Source organism: Cynocephalus volans, chromosome 5 (assembly GCF_027409185.1).
Source record: "Cynocephalus volans isolate mCynVol1 chromosome 5, mCynVol1.pri, whole genome shotgun sequence".
Classification (NCBI taxonomy): Eukaryota; Metazoa; Chordata; class Mammalia; order Dermoptera; family Cynocephalidae; genus Cynocephalus; species Cynocephalus volans.
In genome coordinates, this window is record NC_084464.1 from 150,286,561 (window position 1) to 150,304,720 (window position 18,160).

At 39.7% G+C, this 18,160-nt stretch overlaps 1 protein-coding gene across 1 annotated transcript in view; it reads left to right on the top strand.

Annotated features, from left to right (window-relative positions):
* The window catches only part of CCDC170 (coiled-coil domain containing 170), a 76,859-nt gene that overhangs the window by 148 nt on the left and 58,551 nt on the right, over positions 1 to 18,160 (top strand). The window lies entirely within an intron of this gene.

The window sequence follows — 18,160 nt, forward strand, 5'->3', positions numbered from 1 at the left end:
GTGTTTAGGAGAGACTGGTGGTGTGGGAGGCAAGCAAGGAGGGGTCCGAGGAGGGAGTGCTTCATGTGTCAAATGCCAGAGGGAGGTCCAGTCAGGCAGGGAGTAAGACGTGTCCGCTGGACTTGGTGGTCAGAGCAGTCTTCTCCCAGCTGAGCTTTGGAAAGTGAGGAAGAGCTAGCTAGGCAAAGGGTTGGCAGTGGGAGTGTGGGAGGAGGTTTCTCCATAGTACCGAGCATGTGTGGAGGCTATGGGGTGGGGAGAAGCACAGGCCATTCAAGCAGCCATAGAGGGCCAGGATGGCTGGACAGTAGCTGCACAGCTGCAGTGCGGGCAGTGGATGAGAGGCTTGTTGGGGGTGAGGGTGGGGAGATGTTTGGAGGCTCTTGTGGTCATCTAGACTTGGGTCGTGAACATGGGGATTGAGCGTATTACGTGTGAGGATCAACAAGGCAGACACACAGCAATTGGGGAAAGGGAGAGAGAGATTGCAAAGCACAAGTTTCTGTCTTGAGGAACTGGGTGGATACTTGTCCCATTCCCCGAGATGGAGAACCCTGGAGAAAGAGCAGTTTGGGGGAAAATAGCATGACTTCAGTGTTTGACATGTTGGGTGTGAGATGCCTTTGCAGAATCCAAATTGAATCCAGTAGGCAGCTAGATGTGCAGACCCTGAGCCTAAAAGAGAGGTTTTGGTTGGGGAACCATCGTAAATTTGGGGGTCATCAGCAGATAGAGGGTTCTTGAGGTCCTGAATAAAGGAGGGCCACCGAAGTAAGAGGCTTTCCAGGGACAGAGGGAGGAGGAATTTTTAAATTAACATTGAGCTTTACCATGTGTTGGTTGGGGGTGAGCAGACAAGGCAACTGTAAGGATATGAAGGGGGTGCATTCTTCCTGTTACAGGTCCCTAATAAGAAAATTGATTACTCATCAATGTATTATTTTATCAAGCAAGTATTTGTTGGTCTGAAAAGAATATTAACCTGAGAGTCAAGAGACCTGGATATTCTTGACACTGAAATGAGATGACCTTGTTTTCTTGAGCTCATTCCTTAATAAGTCTAGGTCTGGTTTTCTTTATGTTTTAAGGTTCATTTCCACTTCAAATTCTCTAAGAAGTATTAATAAACTGATCATAACTTCCAAAATAATTTGAAGAGGCTTAAATAGCAATTATATATATATATATATAAATATATATGAGAAAGGGAGAGAAAGAGAGAGAGAGAAACAGAGATAGATAGATAGATAGCTAAATAGATAAGTAGGATTAGAAGCCATCCATTGGAAAAGAAGTTAGACATGCCAGGAAAATGGCATGAAATTGTTGCACTAAATTGAATTCTGAGCTCTCTGACAGCTTATGAAAAAAGGAACAATGGGTTTTCAAGATAAAAGTTATGTACATATATTTGCAGAGATAATTTTCTTTTCTGGTTGTAAATTATGGAAGGAATTTATGAATGCATCTTTTATGACACCTTGAGTGAAAGCCTTAGGCTACAAGTTAGAAGATATGGTAGAAGTCCAGCTGCATCATTTGCTAAATGTGAGACCTTATGAAAGTTATTCAAGCCTCAGTGTCCTCTTTGAGAAAATGGGACTATTTATACTTGATCTGGGCTTTTGGTTCAAGACAGTGGACTGAGTACATGTGTTTACATCCTCTGCTTCTCTAAATCCCATTAAAAGAGAGGGAAAAAAGAAAACAGAAACTGTCCACAACAGTGCTGGGAATAAGACATTTATACCACTCTGGAAAACACAAAGGCAGAAGTGGCATCGTGATGGTGAATGAATGAGAGAAAACCTCCCCTCGATGTAGCGGAAGGCAGCAGTGAAGGTTAGAACTGTTCTTCCCAGAGGAACTCTGGAAGTTTCCATGCTTGGAATCGGCAGCTATGGATTAGGAAGTAGGAAGAAATCAGGTGGTTAATAGATGAACAGAACATGCACCAGCTGCCTCCATTCCCAGTGCCCCCTCAACTCCAGGTGACTGTAGATTCACTCGCTCCCATCCTATGCAATTCAGCATGCAGCCTGCTGGGGACTGAATGCTTGTGACCTCCCAACATTCCTATGTGAAGCCCTAACCCCCAATGCGACGGTATTTGGAGATGGGGCCCTTTGAGAGGTAATCAGGTTTAGATGTGGTCATGAGAGTGGGGCCTCTACAGGGGGATTAGTGTCCTTACAAGAAGATGAAGAGAGGCCAGAGCTCTGTCTCTCTCTGCCATGCGAGCACAGAGCAAGAAGGTGGCTGTCTGCAAGCCAGGAAGAGGGCTCTCACCAAGAGCTGAATCTGTAGGCACCTTTGATCACGGGCTCCAGAGTTGTGAGAAGCAAATGTCTGTTGTTTAAGCCACCCAGTTTACGGTATTTTGTCATAGCATAACTTATAACCATTATATATATAACTATTTGTATAGTTATTATATATAACTATAACTATTATAACTAATAGAGAGTCTTCGCTAAAGTTAGCGTGCCTACTCATGTCCTCAGAACTTAACACCCAGCCCTCCCCATTTTGGGCAAAGGCCTTCAAAACAAATATAAAGTGTTACTATTATGTACCATAATGAACAGTGTCTTTAATTGCAGAATCTTTCTTCGTATGAAGGTTTCTCGTAACATTTGTCCCTAAAGACTACAGTATATTTAACTGTACCTTAGAGAAGTCACTTCTCTAGAAAAATAAGCTTCCTGACACTAACTTACAGAACCTGAGGCAGTGGCTGCTTAACTTGTTTCTTGCTCACCTGACAGTTTTCTTTAGGTATTTAGCAGGTGATAGAGATCTCTCTGGTGGGTGTCTGGAGCATAAACACTGCGGATGTAGTGAATGGAAAGTTGAGACTATGTAACTCAGGTGGGTCAAAATGAAACTTTTTGTGACAACTCAGCTTAGCTCCAGAGACACTGTCTCCTCTCTATAGTAGAGAACCACCCTCTTCCCTCTTCAAGGCGGCTTACCCGATTGTTTTCCTCACTCCCTTTCTCCCTTAGGTGAGTGAAGTTTGTGCAGGTGGGGATGGGTGCGGTTGTGTATCTCTTGGTCCTGGGAGACGAGCATTCAGGCTTGAGTTCCACCCTCGTCCTCTTGGTCCAACTCTTCCCTCTTGTACGTGGACATCAGTCTCTGCTGAAGTCCTTGGCTCTGCCTTGGCCACCGGCCATGCTGCCTGCTCCTTGTTCCCATCCCAAGTTCCTTTAAGTCTCCTGCCTTATTTAAGTCACCCATTTTGCTTTTCTTGTGGCAATAGGGAGCAGGGTATGGTTTCCCTTCTTTGCCCGGGCAATGGGTGCTGGAAATGCAGTGTGGGCCTCTGTGGGGCTGCCCTGTGGCCCAGTGAGCACTTCACTCAGTCACTGTCATTTGTTCTACTCCCAGGAGCTGTGCTGCCTGCAGGGCGTCTCTAAGAGGCCACCATCCCCATGGGCTGCATCCTGGGAAGCAGGGAACAGGCTGGAGCTTTTATTCCCACCACCCATCTCAGGTGGTAGGTTCCAAGAGGGCAGGTAGCATCCAAGCACTGGTCACTCCTCTCATTGGGACTGTTCTCCATCCTGTGATTTAAAGGAATGATGTTTGTGCTATGGATCCTCAAGGCTTGGCTATCTATATACAAATCCATGTTTTTGAAAATTAAAAAAAATCTTGTCTTCTCCAAAATCAAGAACTCTGGAAAGCTTCTGTTGACCCTTGAGTATGAGCCTGAGCGACGTCGTCATGGGCCCACTAGCACTGTCTGCTGACAAAGTGTCCCTCTAACTAATAGAAGGAGATGACTTATTGGATGGATTCATTTAGAATTGACAACTGGAATTTTAGGGAATAGCTGCCAAAAATAATGATTATGGTTTTGACCATATTGGCTGTTAAGTGTTTCTTTCTGACAGTATTTAACTAAGAATTTAAGGCTATTTCTGATTCATGATTTTAAAACCAGGCTATTTAAGTAAAGACAAATGCCTACACTCCTGTTCATGAAGGCAAATGGGTAGGCTGACATTTACTTAAAAACAAAATTAAAATATTTAGATTTATCCAAGTTTACAAAGTTAGATTTGTTCAAAACCCAGGTAATACAGTTTTGTTTCTCGTCATTTTTACCTGAAGACAATTTATTTCTTCTCCAGTTCTGGCAATGATATTTGCATGAAGATTTTTGTAACCTTATGTAATAGCCTGGTATCAATCTTAAGATCATACACATTTGGAAATACAGGTTGTGATGGTTAATTTTATGTATCACTGTGAAGGTATTTTTTTTTTTTTTTAGATGAGATTAACATTTAAATCAATAGAAAATAAAGTAGATCACCCTCCATAATGTGGTGGGCCTCATCTAATCAGTTGAAGGCCTTAAGCAAAAAAGACTGAAGTCTCCCAAAGAAGAGGGAATTCTGCCTCCAGACCGCTTTTGGACTCCAGCTGCAACATCAGCTCTTCCCTGGGTCTCCAGACTGCCTGGCTGCCTTGCAGATTTCAGACTTGAGGCCCCACAAGCATGTGAGCCAATTCCTTAAAATGAATCTCTCTCTATGTATATACACATCCTATTGGGTCTGTTTCTTTGGAGAACCCTAACACGCAGGGTGACTTCACTTTGAGTCCTTCCATGCTTGAGGAATTTGTTAGAATGAGTGGGTTTGGAGCCCACCACAAAGGGCAACTATAGCTATGCCCACATGTACTTTACCTACAGACCCAAAGACTGATAATGAACAGCAGAATGCTGGAAGGAGCCTGTCTAGCCCCTGCCTACTTTTCTAGAAAGACAGAGCTGGCCACTGTATGACCATCAGTGCCCACTGTGGCCCACCATACTTTTAGGGACCCATGAGATTATAAAATTTACAATGATAATTATTTTTAATTCAGAAGAGAAAAAAACTTTTAAGTTGAAAAATTATTTTAATGCATAATATTTTGATATATTTATTTTTATGCCAATGCAGTCATAAAATATAATTTTTAATTCTTTTTTTAATGGAGGAAGGGCCCATGAAGCCAAGAGTACATAGGGCTCACAAAATTTATAATGCGGTCCTGTAGGGAGATGAAATGCTGTATAGGAACATTGTATAGAAAGCACTGATAAGTAATAGGAGAGTTTTAATACTGAGTGTTAGGTAATGGGAAATTTTGTCTTAAAATTATTTGCTCCTTCTTGCATAGGTTGATATGAGCCTGATTAATATTGAAATTACACCCAGCAAGGCTTCAGTCTCCCTATGGCAATTTTGTGGCATTAGAGAATTGCTCTTTTGGAAGATGGGATAAACTATATTTCAAGTCCATTCTAAGGGAAATATTCCTGATGAGCTAATTTGAATAAATAGCTTACTAAAGTTTGAAGCATCGCACTTAACCTAAAATATCATGTTATGGCAAAACGTTCACTTTAAAACAATTTATCAAGTATTTTATAATAGGTGGAGTGGAAAAATTCCATTTGGAAAGAGCTCTAGAATCTTTAACATGTGGAGAGAGGTGTGTGTGTGTGTGTGTGTGTGTGTGTGTGTGTGTGTGTGTGTGATAATGATTAACAAAATGTCCCATCTAATTGTCAACAGGGATTTTCATCTTCACTGTTCTTCTCACAGAAGCTACTCTGTATGTGACAATTCCCAAATCTGCACTCATTATTAGTCTTGACAGCTACACACAACACCACTCACGGAGATATACCCAATATAAATGCCAAAAAACCACTAGTGGCTTAAAATAGGACCCAAAGTTAATTAATGTGCCTGTGACTTTCTTTGAGTCCAGCCTAAGAAACTATCTTGCTAACTTGAACAGATTTTTCTAAGCTTCACAGAACTTTACATTAAACTAAAATATAAGCTCCTAAATTGACTAGACCACCTGTACTTTATGGACTTGTAGAAAGCAGAATGCATCTTCCAAAAAGTGTTTGGAAAGAGATTTATCAGTTAATTAAAGTTAAATTAATTCTTTGAACTTAACCTTACATATGGAAATGCAAGTTGTTATTACAACAGCCAGACGTGCAGACAGCAATATCGAGGGTTAGAAAATCATTCGATTCAGGAAAAAGTGATCATTTCAACTTTTAACCAGGTATATACGGGACAATAATATAGTGATTGAGAACAGGGGTTTCAGAATCAGACAGTCTTGGTTTGAATTCTGGCTGTGCTATTTCACTCACTCATTCCACAAATATTTACTGATATGCAGTCACTGGGGACATAGTGGTGAACGCAACAGACGTGCTTCTGGATCTGTGGATCTCATAGTCCAGTGAGGGAAATAGATATGAAGACAGTAATCATACAGATAAATAATTGTTACAATTGGTGATAACATGAAGGATGACTATTGGGCACCATGAGAGAGAATAACACAAGAACCTGATTTAGACTGAGGGTCAGAGAAAGCTTATTTAAGGACTGAAAGAAAACCATACTGGCAGGGGCAGAGTGAGAGGGGTTCGAGTCAAGGGAGGAGAGGAGAGGGAGGAGGGGAAAGGATTCTTTATCCCCTTCGAGCCTGTTTCCTTCGTGATACTATGAGGATAGTACAGTGACAGTAAAGAGCAGCATGGTGACTATCAGGACTAAATGACATGGTGTTAGAATCATGCTTAATACAGGCTTGGCATTGTAGGTATTTAATACCTGGTGGCTATGAATAAGAATCATAATGCATGGAGTTCCCTTTCTGGTGATGTAATCAAAGTCACTCAAGAAGGGAAATAAGCAAAGGGAGGCTGACGGCTGCTTAAAGAGCTTCCGAGAAAAATGTCACAGTTATACTAACTGTAGAATGAATTATTTATTTCAGTCAGAACCGAAGGAAAAGGCAAGACAAAACATCTTTAATGTTTTCTGATAAATAAGTGAATTTGAGAGACGTATGTCAGTGAGTTTACAGAATAAAGACACTGAAGTCAGAGAGAGTGGGTTAATATAATTTCCCATCTAGCATGGAAAACCTTGAGATTAAGATCACACAGAAGGTGACTGTAAGCTTTTAAAAATAGGATGAGTTAAAGAAATACAGTAATTGCAAACTTATTAGCCAAGATAATTTTCACAACAAGATACAGAAAACTTTTCGTGGCTGGCTAGCACGGGGATCCAAACCCTTGACCTTGGCATTACAAGGCTGCACTCTAAACAACCCAGCTGACCCTCCCCCTCAGAAAAATGATAAATCAGATAGGAAGGGACCTTCACCCCAACAAGGATGAAGGTTTATAATTGCAGTGCCTTCAAGGTCGGTATTTTACAGATGTTTTCCACTTTTATCTGTACCTAACAAGATGTGGATGAAGAATTTGTGACTTTGCTTCTGTAATGTATCTTGGTCACTGTCTCCTATCCTCCCGGCTTCTTCTAAAGCTCACTATCTCTCGTTCTAGGATGATCTCTAGCCAGGACTACTTTTAAAAATAGGAGGTTTATTATTTTCTAGTTTTATTAGAGCTGAGTGAAATGTCATCTATACTTGTTCTCAGCGGCTATTGTTTAGTAATATTAAGGGGTAATTGTAATTAAGTAAATGAGTTCAGCCATGTATTTTTATCCTTTTTTTGGGCTTTTTCGTGACCGGCACTCAGCCAGTGAGTGCACCGGCCATTCCTATATAGGATCCGAACCCGCGGCAGGAGCGTCGCTGCACTCCCAGAGCTGCATTCTCCCGAGTGCGCCACAGGCTCGGCCCGTATTTTTATCTTTGATATGCTAACCCTAGACAATGATTAGAGGGAAGAAGCCTTTCCATTCTGTTTGTTCATCTGTTCATTCATCTGTCCATCCACCCATCCATCCATTCATTTATTCCACAAACATTGAATGTATTCTTATTCAACAGACATTTATGGGGTTATCCATTATGTGTTAGGAAATGTGCTTGGTGCTAGGGATACAAATATAATTGATTTCTTGTTTCCACTCTCAAACTCTCAAACTTGCATGATTCATTCATTTATTGATGTCCAACATGTATTTCATGAGTGCATACTATGTGCCACGCACGGTTGCAGACACAGTGCTGGAAAACAGACAGTGGGCCTGCCTTCAGGGAGCTTACATTCTAGTGGGTAGACGTAGAAACCAGTGTAGAAGATAAGGGACATGTTCTCCAAAGTGGGCTTCTGACTACAGGGGTGGTTACAAGATTATTTATGAGAGGTTTGGCCAGAAAATATTTGAAATTTTGTATATTTTAATCTCATCTTTCTTAACTTATATTTGTGTGTATGTTTGGTAATGTGCCTAATATCTACAGTAGTACATGTATACTATTTTTACATAAGTGAATATTCAAATGTGTTCCATAAACTCATACTGATTGATTGCACACTGTATTCGTCAGGATTCTCTATAGGATATGTATATAGATATAGGAGAGGAGAGTTATTAGGGAAATTGGCTCAAGCGACTATGAAGGCTGAGAAGGCCTAGGACAGGCCATCTGCAAACTGGAGATCCTGGGATGCTGGTAGAGTGGCTCAGTCCAAGTTTAAAGGCCTCAGAACCACAAAGACTTTATCAATTGTTGCCAAAGCACAGGCAATAAAAGGAAAAATAAACAAATGGGATTATATGAAACTTAAAAGCTTCTGCACAGCAAAAGAAACAATTAACAGAGTGAAAAGAAAACCTACAGAGTGGGAGAAAATATTTGCAAACTATGCATCTGACAAAGGATTAATATCTAGAATATACAGGAACTTAAACAACTTAAGAGTAAAATAACAAATAACCCAAGTAAAAAATGGGCAAAGGAGCTGAATAGGCACTTCTCAAAGGAAAATATATGAATGGCCGACAGACACATGAAAAAATGCTCAACATCACTCAGCATCAGGAAGATGCAAATCAAAACCACATCGAGATGTCATCTCACCCCAGTTAGACTGGTTATTATCAAAAAGACAGAGAATAACAAATGCTGGTGAGGATGTGGAGAAAGGCAAGCCCTCCTACACTGCTGGTGGGACTGTAAATTGGTGCAGCCATTATGGAAAATGGTATGGAGTTTCCTCAAACAACTACTGATAGAACTGCCATATGATCCAGCAGTTCTGCTGCTGGGCGTATACCCTAAGGAATGGAAATCATCATGTTGAAGGGATACCTGCACCCCCATGTTTATTGCAGCTCTATTTACAATAGCCAAGAGTTGGAAGCAACCTAAATGTCCATCATCAGATGACTGGATAAGGAAAATGTGGTATATGTACACAGTGGAATACTACTCTGCCATAAAAAGAATGAAATACTGCCATTAGCAGCAACGTGGATGATCTTACAGAAAGTCATGTTAAGTGAACTAAGCCAGGCACAGAAGGAGAAATACTGCATGTCCTCGCTCATAAGTGGGAACTAGAAAATAAACAAAACAAAACAAAAAAAAAAAAAGGAAGAAAGATAAAACAATCACAATAATATATTGAACTTTCAAAAAGAGAGAACAGAAATGAGGTTACCAGAGGTGCAAAGAGGTGGGGAGTAAAGGAGGAATTAGTAAAGGGCCACAAAAAATGATTACATTGTATAATGTTGAATATACTAATTATCCTGATTTGAGCATCATGTATTGCACACAAGTATTGATATTCAACTCTGTACCTTGCAGATATTTACAATCAACTCTGTTACAATAAAAAAGTTTAAAAAATAAAATAAACAAAAATATTCAAAAAGCTTTCAAAAAATACTTCAAAAAAACCCACAAAGGCCTCAACCAGGGAAGCTGATGGTGTGATTCTCAGTCTGAGGCCAAAGGCTGGAGAGCCCCAAGATGCCACTGGGATTAGTCCTGGAACCCAAAGGCTGAAGAGTTTTGAGCTCTGATGTCCACAGGCAGGAGAGAAGAGTGTGTGCCAGCTCCAGTGCATAGAAAGAGAGATGTCTCCTTTCCTCTGTTTCTCTTTGGGACCCCACTGGACTGGATGGTTCTTGCCCCTGTTGAGGGCAGATCTTTCCCACCCAGTCTACTCAGGCTCACATGCTACTTTCCTCTGGAAACACAGTCATAGACACATCCAAAAATAAAGCTTTACCAGGTTTCTAGGTGTTCCTTAATCTAGTCAAGTTGACACCTAAAATTAACCATCCCACAAGTAAAAACATTTGCAGACCTCAGGATAAAAGCATAGGTGTGAAGATCAGATGGACTTGTGGGTTTGAATTCATGTTCTGCCACTCACCACCCATGGGTCACTGGGCAAGCCTGAGGTCCTCATTCTTTGTAATAATCATTGTAAGGATTGCATATAATAATGTTAATAAAGTGCTTATGTTGTGTCTGTATATATCAAGCCCTTAAAAATGATAAGTAATGTTATTACTGTTATTATTCATGTGATGAATATTATAATACAGGTATCTTCAAGGAGGTGTAGAAATACTGAGAAGGGGCTGATGAAGCAGTGACCCCTAACACCATGAAACTTAAAATGAATTATTGGTGGGAGTACAAATCAGTGCTACTTTATGTGCAACATGTACCGAAACCCTTAACATTTTTATTCCCATTGACCCAGTTTCTCTTGCATGAATTTATCCTAAGGAAATTATTGGAAATTCTAATAGATTTGTAATAGTGATAAACTAGAAAGAGAATGAAGTGTCCGATGGAGGGAGGGAGGGAGGTCAAATTAAAGGAGAGCTTTGTGATGGAATATTCCGCAGATGTTAACATTTTAAAAGAATACTTGCGAAAATATTAAGTGAAGAAGACAGGATATAAAGTTGTGGTTATGGTAGGACCCCAGTTATGTTTTTTAAAAAAGCACATGATATACATATGTGTAGGAAAAATACTATAAAGAAAGGCACCAAAATATAGCAGAGGTGTCTCTGACTGATAGGAACGTGAGTGGCACTTATTTTTTTTTCATTGATTAGAGAATCAGCAAAATATTAACCAAGATAAATAAAACAAGATGAGGAAGAGGGCAGGGGTGGTATTTGGAATAAAAAAGAAATCTTGCCCTGGTGTCCTGGGAAGGCCTCACAGCCAAGCTGATTCCAGCTCCTGAACCCAGACTTCTGTCAAGTGGAGGAGGAGCGTGGGAGCAAGAGGAACGCACCTGAGCATGAGACGGTCATGAAAGTTGCGTGGCACGTCTGGATGCATTTTTTTCATGCGAGGAGAGCTTAGGCTAGATGTTGGGCACTGTGGCGGAAATGCTGGAAATGCGGATTTTGGCTGATTGAGAAGAGATTTGCATACTTTCAGGAGTTCATTCTTCCCTTGTCTCCCGTGGGCAGCTTTTGTCGTTGGGAAAGGATCGATGAGGTCTGCGTTTCACAATGACTGCTCTGTGGCAGCGAGAAGTTTAGATCAGCACACAGTGCGACTGAAGGAAGGGAGAACAGCTCAGAGCCCTATCCCATCAGTGAACTTTTATGTCCGGATGCAGCTTTGGCAGAGCCATTGTTAATCCCAGTGTTGAAAGGCCTTAAAATCTTTATGGCTTGGACTGTAAGACTCTTGAGAGCTTGGTGAGTTGGGGTTAGACACATGAGGCCTCTGCACTCACCTGGCACGACGTATTTCAGTGGGCTCAGCAGGAAGCTGGATTGAAGTGACAAGGAATGCTTTCCTCACACCTGGACAGGTGGTCTGGAAATTGTTTCTGATATGAAGTAAGTTAACGTAGTCAAGTGACATGACAGAGGATTGGCTGAAGAATATGCATTTCATTCACCTTGTGTTCTAGTTTCAAAATTATCCTTGGAAAGCCAGAACCTGAGAGAGATGTCTGCTTGGACAACATTGTTTGACTCTGTTACAGAAGTGCTTTTACTAAACAAGGGCTTGGCATTGCACCATGGGATTGTTTTCCAGGGTTTGACATTTGTCATGATTTCTCGCAGTTCTGTTGCTGAGCAACTTGTTTGCTTTACCTCGTGGTTTCTAGTGAATTGCATGACTCATGTTTGTCTGCTTGGAAGAGCCAAGTCAAATGTGGCCCACCTCTAGCAAGGGCACAGCACTTACAGCACACCTGTGACACTTACTTGCTTCCTCTTATGTCCCCTCCTTTAATTTTTCTTTACTGCCATTTGCTTCCTTCCTTTTTAATTTTTTTCTTGTTTTGGCATTGGATTAGAGATAGACCTGAAGCTTTGGATGGAAGTTAAAGTCATTATCTAAAATCTAGGCCTTTTGCAAACAGCAAACATTACAGGAAACACTAGCAGGGTGGGGACTTGTGTTCAGTTTATGGTCCTGCCATGAAGATTGTCCAGAACACCCACGGAGAAAAAAGAAGACAGCCTTTCTCCTGTCAGAGCTGCGAGTTTTGTGATAGATCTGTGTTTTTTGATTTGTTAATGCATCTGGAGAGGGGCAGGCTCAGATGGAGTACAGCAGACTATTTCCTTATGGTGGCAGAATCTGTGGGCTTCCCACACCGGCCCATCTCTGAAGTCTGGGGCTCAACGGGAATCAGCCAGCTCCGGGGGCTGATGGCATTTGAGCAGAGGAGACTGGGATGAGACTGTGGAGTGACTCACACGGGAGCACTAGACTATTAGAACCAAGAGCAAACGTTCATCCACTTCATTCTACAAAGAATTACTGAGCGTTTACATGCTGAGGTCCTGAATCGGTGCTACGTGTGACTTAGTGAACATCCCAGTCTTTTGAGGGGGGAGACATTGAAAACTTAGTCACATAGAATGTATTCCTTACCCTGTGCTAGGAGCTGTGAGGGACAAGCAGATGTTGTGAGAGGAGAGCTGAAAGATGGCAGCGTGGCCAGGGGGAGCGCTGAATGCCCAAGCTCTACAGAAAACTGGGCAGGAGAAAAATGGCTTGGGAAGACTTTCAAGCTGTAAATACTGGAAGAGTGGGAGGATTTCTGTTAGGGTGGACACACCATCCATTAGTTGATTTTCTTCATTGGCCTCTGATTCCTTCTTAGATCTCCCAGCTGCCTCCTTCTACTCTCTCTCTCTTTTTTTTTTTTTTGAGAGAGGGTGAGCTCTGGATATAAAGGAGATGATGGGTTTTAGTCTTTCAAAAGGATGGGGTTCCTAAACAGCAGTCTACTCACATCTGTCCTAAACAGTGTGTTGAGAATATTCTTACGATCTTCATGATAAGTAATGAGAGTTGCTAAGCACTACAGTGTAAGGTTTGAAATCTGCCTTTAATCCGATTGATTCTGGGAGCAAAATAGTGAAAAAAATAATTCTAAAAACTTAATTGTGGGTCTTTCTTTACCTCCTTGCAAGGATTCTTAGAGGAAGGTTAAAAATTTTGATTTCTTTCTAAAGTGAAACAAGGAGAGATTACATATTGCTAATGTTTTTTTTTTACCTTCTTCTCCCTTTTGTACAAAATGGGCCACTGTGGAGGCTTTGTTGCTGTTGGGAGGTTGTGTATGCTGGGATGTTATAGATTCTTTCTAACAGAAGAAATGGCTGCTAGAAACGATCAAGCAGCATCATTTTTATTGCGTTTTCTTTGGGCAGAGGTAAGAGCCACCTTGGAAGAGAAAGCAGGGATTTAGCAAGTTTATTTAGATCATTTTTCTATGTGGTATGTCCTTTGCTAGCTGAAGATCTTTTTGCAGTTAATAAAAATGTTAAAATCATTGAATTCTTTTTTTAATCCTTGAAGACTCTAAATATTTTGGCTAAGAGATTATTTGTATTCCACTTATTTTTACAGTGAATTTCCTGTCCCAAATGTAGTCAAAACGCTGTCCTCGCACAACAAATGCATTCCAAGAATCGCTGGAACTCAGTGATTTTCCTTTCTGCTTCTTTGTGCACGCTGGGGTTTAAGTTCAGGGTTTCCTGTTGTCTCCACAGCCAATAAGAAATTCACAAGCATAGTATTCAGTTTCCTGAAGTCTGTAGTGCAGGAAGATTATTAGGACGTGAAATTGAGAACCTAGTGAGTTAGACTCTTCAAACATAATTTTAGTTGTCTTTTACTTACTTAACAAATTAATTTCAATTTTAAAATTATAGTCACTTTCTTTTGAGAATTAGAATATTACAAGTGAAGAAGCTTGTAGGGGGAGTTACCTTTGACAACCACCTCTAATCTTGATCCTCTTTACCCATTCTCCAGAGGGAGTAATTTTGTTTGCTGAGCATCCTTCAGACCATTAAAAAATACTTTTTGCATTTATACCTGTACCTATAGAAAACGTATTATTGTGTTTAGCATGTACTTTTAAAACATTAATGATATCACACTGTTAGTTTTTTTCTCTAGTTTGTTTTAAAAACAGGATGTTTTTGAAATCTGTCTATGTTGCTTCTAACAGATTTAGTCTGGTTCTTTTAATTGCTTTCCCCATTCCCACATTGTGGATGTGCCATAGTGTTCTAATTCCTCCACTGGAAGACACTACAGACTATGAACAGTCATGCAGAATTAGAAGTAGGACTGTGGGTCATAGGGTACATGCCAAGGTGCCCCTGCGGTGGCTGGGACATTTTACATGCCCATTCATGAAACATACTTTAAACTTATTTATAAAATATACAGAAAAGCAATCATTATTTCCAGGTCTCCTACTAGTTGTTTGCCATCTGGCAATATGATTTCCTTTTTAAGTTGACTCATTTTGAGGTGAGGGGATGAAAACAGCCCCTACTCATGGGGTTGTTGTAAAGAGTGAACGAGAACAGTTCCTGGCTCAGTACATGTTAGTTGTGATGATTTTTATTTATTTATTTATTTTATTATTTTTTTAAAAAGATGACCGGTAAGGGGATCTTAACTCTTGACTTGGTGTTGTCAGCACCACGCTCACCCAGTGAGCTGACTGGCCATCCCTATATAGGGACCCGAACCCGTGGCCTTGGTGTTATCAGCACCACACTCTCCCGAGTGAGCCAAGGGCCGGCCCTTGTGATGGTTTTTAGTTTTTTAATTTTTATTTAAGAATTGCATCAGGACTAATGTTTAACCCAAGCCCCCCAAAAGGTTTTGGCACCTAAGTTCTTCTAACTGTAGCCCCTGTTCACCAAATGAAAAGAAAATTCAGTTTCTTTTAGTAAAACAATAATATTAAGAACATTTTGGAATATTGCATTCTTTTTAATAGGGATATTGAATTAGAAGGGTGTTTAAGTGAATAAGAGTGATGCCTAAGAAAAGACGGATGGGAAAATAATGGAAAAATAATATGATCAGCTGTTTCAAAGTATTTGGTTTTATGCAGAAATGTCTTCTTCCAAAAACTTTTCCCACAACTGCTAAGATGTAGATGCTCAAATTTATTTCCTGGACCCCACACCTACCACAGTGTGCCCTGCAGGCACTACTAGTGAGGCCCAGAAACCAAGTGCAGATAGAAGAGGAAAGAAAAGCAAGAGGTCAGAAAAGTCCTTGCCCGTGGGGTGACAAACTGATGAACAGTCAACAATTGGCTGGAGGAATGGTTAGGATGGAGAAGTGCAACTTGCAAAACTTCATTTATGGACTGTAAATTAGGGAAGAAACTTTGCTTGGTGGGGAGGAGCCGGAGAAGAGAGGAGAGCTTCTTAGAAAAGATTGCTCTGGAAAAGGCAGCACTGGAAGCTTGAGGTGGGGGCGGTGGAAGGCGGAGAGAGACAGAGGAAGGCAGGTAAGCAGATAAAGGGAACATTCCACAATGGAAGAGGCTGCGGTAATGTAAGGGTGCCCCGCAGTATCGAATAATGCTGGAACAAAGGTTATGGGGTGGAAAGATGGGCATGGAATGGATTTAGGAGCTTTTGTGTGTCAGAGGTAGGCAGTGATTTTCTTCTTATTTTTTTGTTCGTGGTATTATAGGACAAGTCAATACCATAGTAGCAAGACTGGCCCAAGACATTGTCCCCAGGTCAGATAATTGGGCCCATCGTGTACTAAATTCTGAATGAGCTTGTCCTTGCTTTATGCCGGTGAGCTTTGAAACCATCCTTTTTCCTGAAGAGACTATGAGCCACCCTGTGAAGCAATTTCAGTCATTACCATGATAATATCAGGAGCAGAATCAAATCATATGTGGTTGGCTCTCTAAAATTAATATAAAATTGCTTCATGGGTTAGCTGAGAGGTACCTAATGACTTAGATTGTCCCCATGTGAGGACAAATGGATGGGTGTTTAATCTTGCCATTTTGAATAGAGTAAAAAAATTATTTTAAAACCAAGATTGTTTAATACTTAGGTGAAAGTTGAAGAATTAAAAATTTTTTTTACCAATTGCAGGAAGGCTTAATTAAGAGAACAAACCCCCTGAAATGTCAGCTCTCGCATGTGGTCCAGTCTATGCTATCTACAGTTGTTTTCTTTTGCTATGCTCTTCATAAAGACATGGCATGGCAGGGTGGGGGATAATTATTATTATTTTTTTAATTTTAAGAGGGATGTTTATTCTGCTTATGAAAGTAATACACAGTCATTATAAGGGATTTGTAAACATAATAAAGAAGAAAATAAAATCTATTTTATAACCAAAAGATAACTACACTTAACATTTTTCCCCCACTATTTTTGTTTTCTTAAAATTATATTTAATTGTACAAATAATCCTTCTTGAAAAAGTTAAATCATTGTCCCCTGTCCCCCGACCTCCAGCCCTACTTCTAGTGTCACCCCGAGAGGTAAGTACTGCTGTCAGGTGATGTGTGTTCTGTCAGACCTTTTTTCTCTTTTTTATCTCTCTATATATTTGTAGAAAACACATAGTACTTTTCCTCCTGTACGTGTTTTATGGAAAAGCATGTCAAACAATGGATCTACACCATCTTATTGTTCAGTGATATAGTCTGGGGATATCGTTATGCCCAACCGTGCAGATCTATCTCATACTACCTGTTGCATAGGATTCTACAGTACGGAAATGCCTGTATTTAGTAATTGCCCCATCAACAGGAATTTACCTTGTTTCAACACCTTCCCTCTTTTGTTGCTATTACAAATAACAGCATAATGAATATCCTATACACATCTTTATGCACGTGTGTGGTATTTACGTTGGGTCAGAGGGTATTTACGTTTAAATTTTTAATGGATAACACCTAATTGGTAGGCTATCCAAAGTGTTTAGCCATTTTATACTCCTGGCAGCTACATATGAAAATAAACATTTTCTTATACTTTGCTAACACTTGCTATTATCAAACCTCTTAGTTTTCCAATCTGAGGTATAAAAAATGGCATGTCTTTGTTTTAATTTGTATTTCCATGATTATCAAGGAGGTTGAGCATCTTTTCATGTTTTTGTTTTTCTCTTTACATATATATATTTATTTCTATTGGGCTGTTTGTGATTTTCTTATTCATTTGTAGATCTTTAAAAAGCATTCTAGGCTCTAACCCTTTGATGCATATGAAACAATTTTTTTGGTCTTTCAATCTACAGATTTTTTTACACAGTGGGATTAAAAGGTATGTACCATCTCGTATTTTGTCTTTTTCACTAAAAATCGTATTGTATTTTCCCATGTCATTAAAGATTCTCCAAAAATGTAATTTTAAATGACTGAATATGGTTTTATTGTGTGAATGTATTTTACTTTTCTTCTTTTTTCTTCCTGTTGACATTCTTCTGTTTTTGAACTCTTGTTGTTTTGAAATTTTTGCCATTGCAGATTTTTTGAAAATCTTGCTATGGATTGCCTTTCTGAATATCTTTGTGTTTAATCTGTGGGTTCCCTTTCTTTTGACAAGTTTATAAGAAGAAAACTCACTGGGACAAATAGCACTAATTTTTAACGTCCATTAATACATATTGCCAAATTCCTTTTTGGAAATTTTGTACCAGTTTATCTTTCTTCAAGCAGTGCACTTGTTAGCATGTTTTTCTCACAGAACGATCTCTTAATGTACTTAAGTATATTTAAAATGTTACTAGTTTTAAAGATCAAAAATAATATCTCATTGATATTATAATTTGTATTTAATTGATGACCAGTTAGATGGGCATTTCTCATTTTATCAGTCATTCATAGTCTTTCCAATAATTGTTAGTTGTTCTGTAGAATTCTTCTCTTAGGTCACTGTTTTCTTATGAGCTTGAGTAGTCTCTTTGCACATTAAGGTTTTGACTCTGTATTATTTTTGAAAATATTGTTCTAATTCATTCTTTCATTTTAAATTCTATTTACATATATTTGATGTATAGAAGTTTTAAAATTTTGTTGTCATCTGCTTTTTCTTCTTTGATGTTC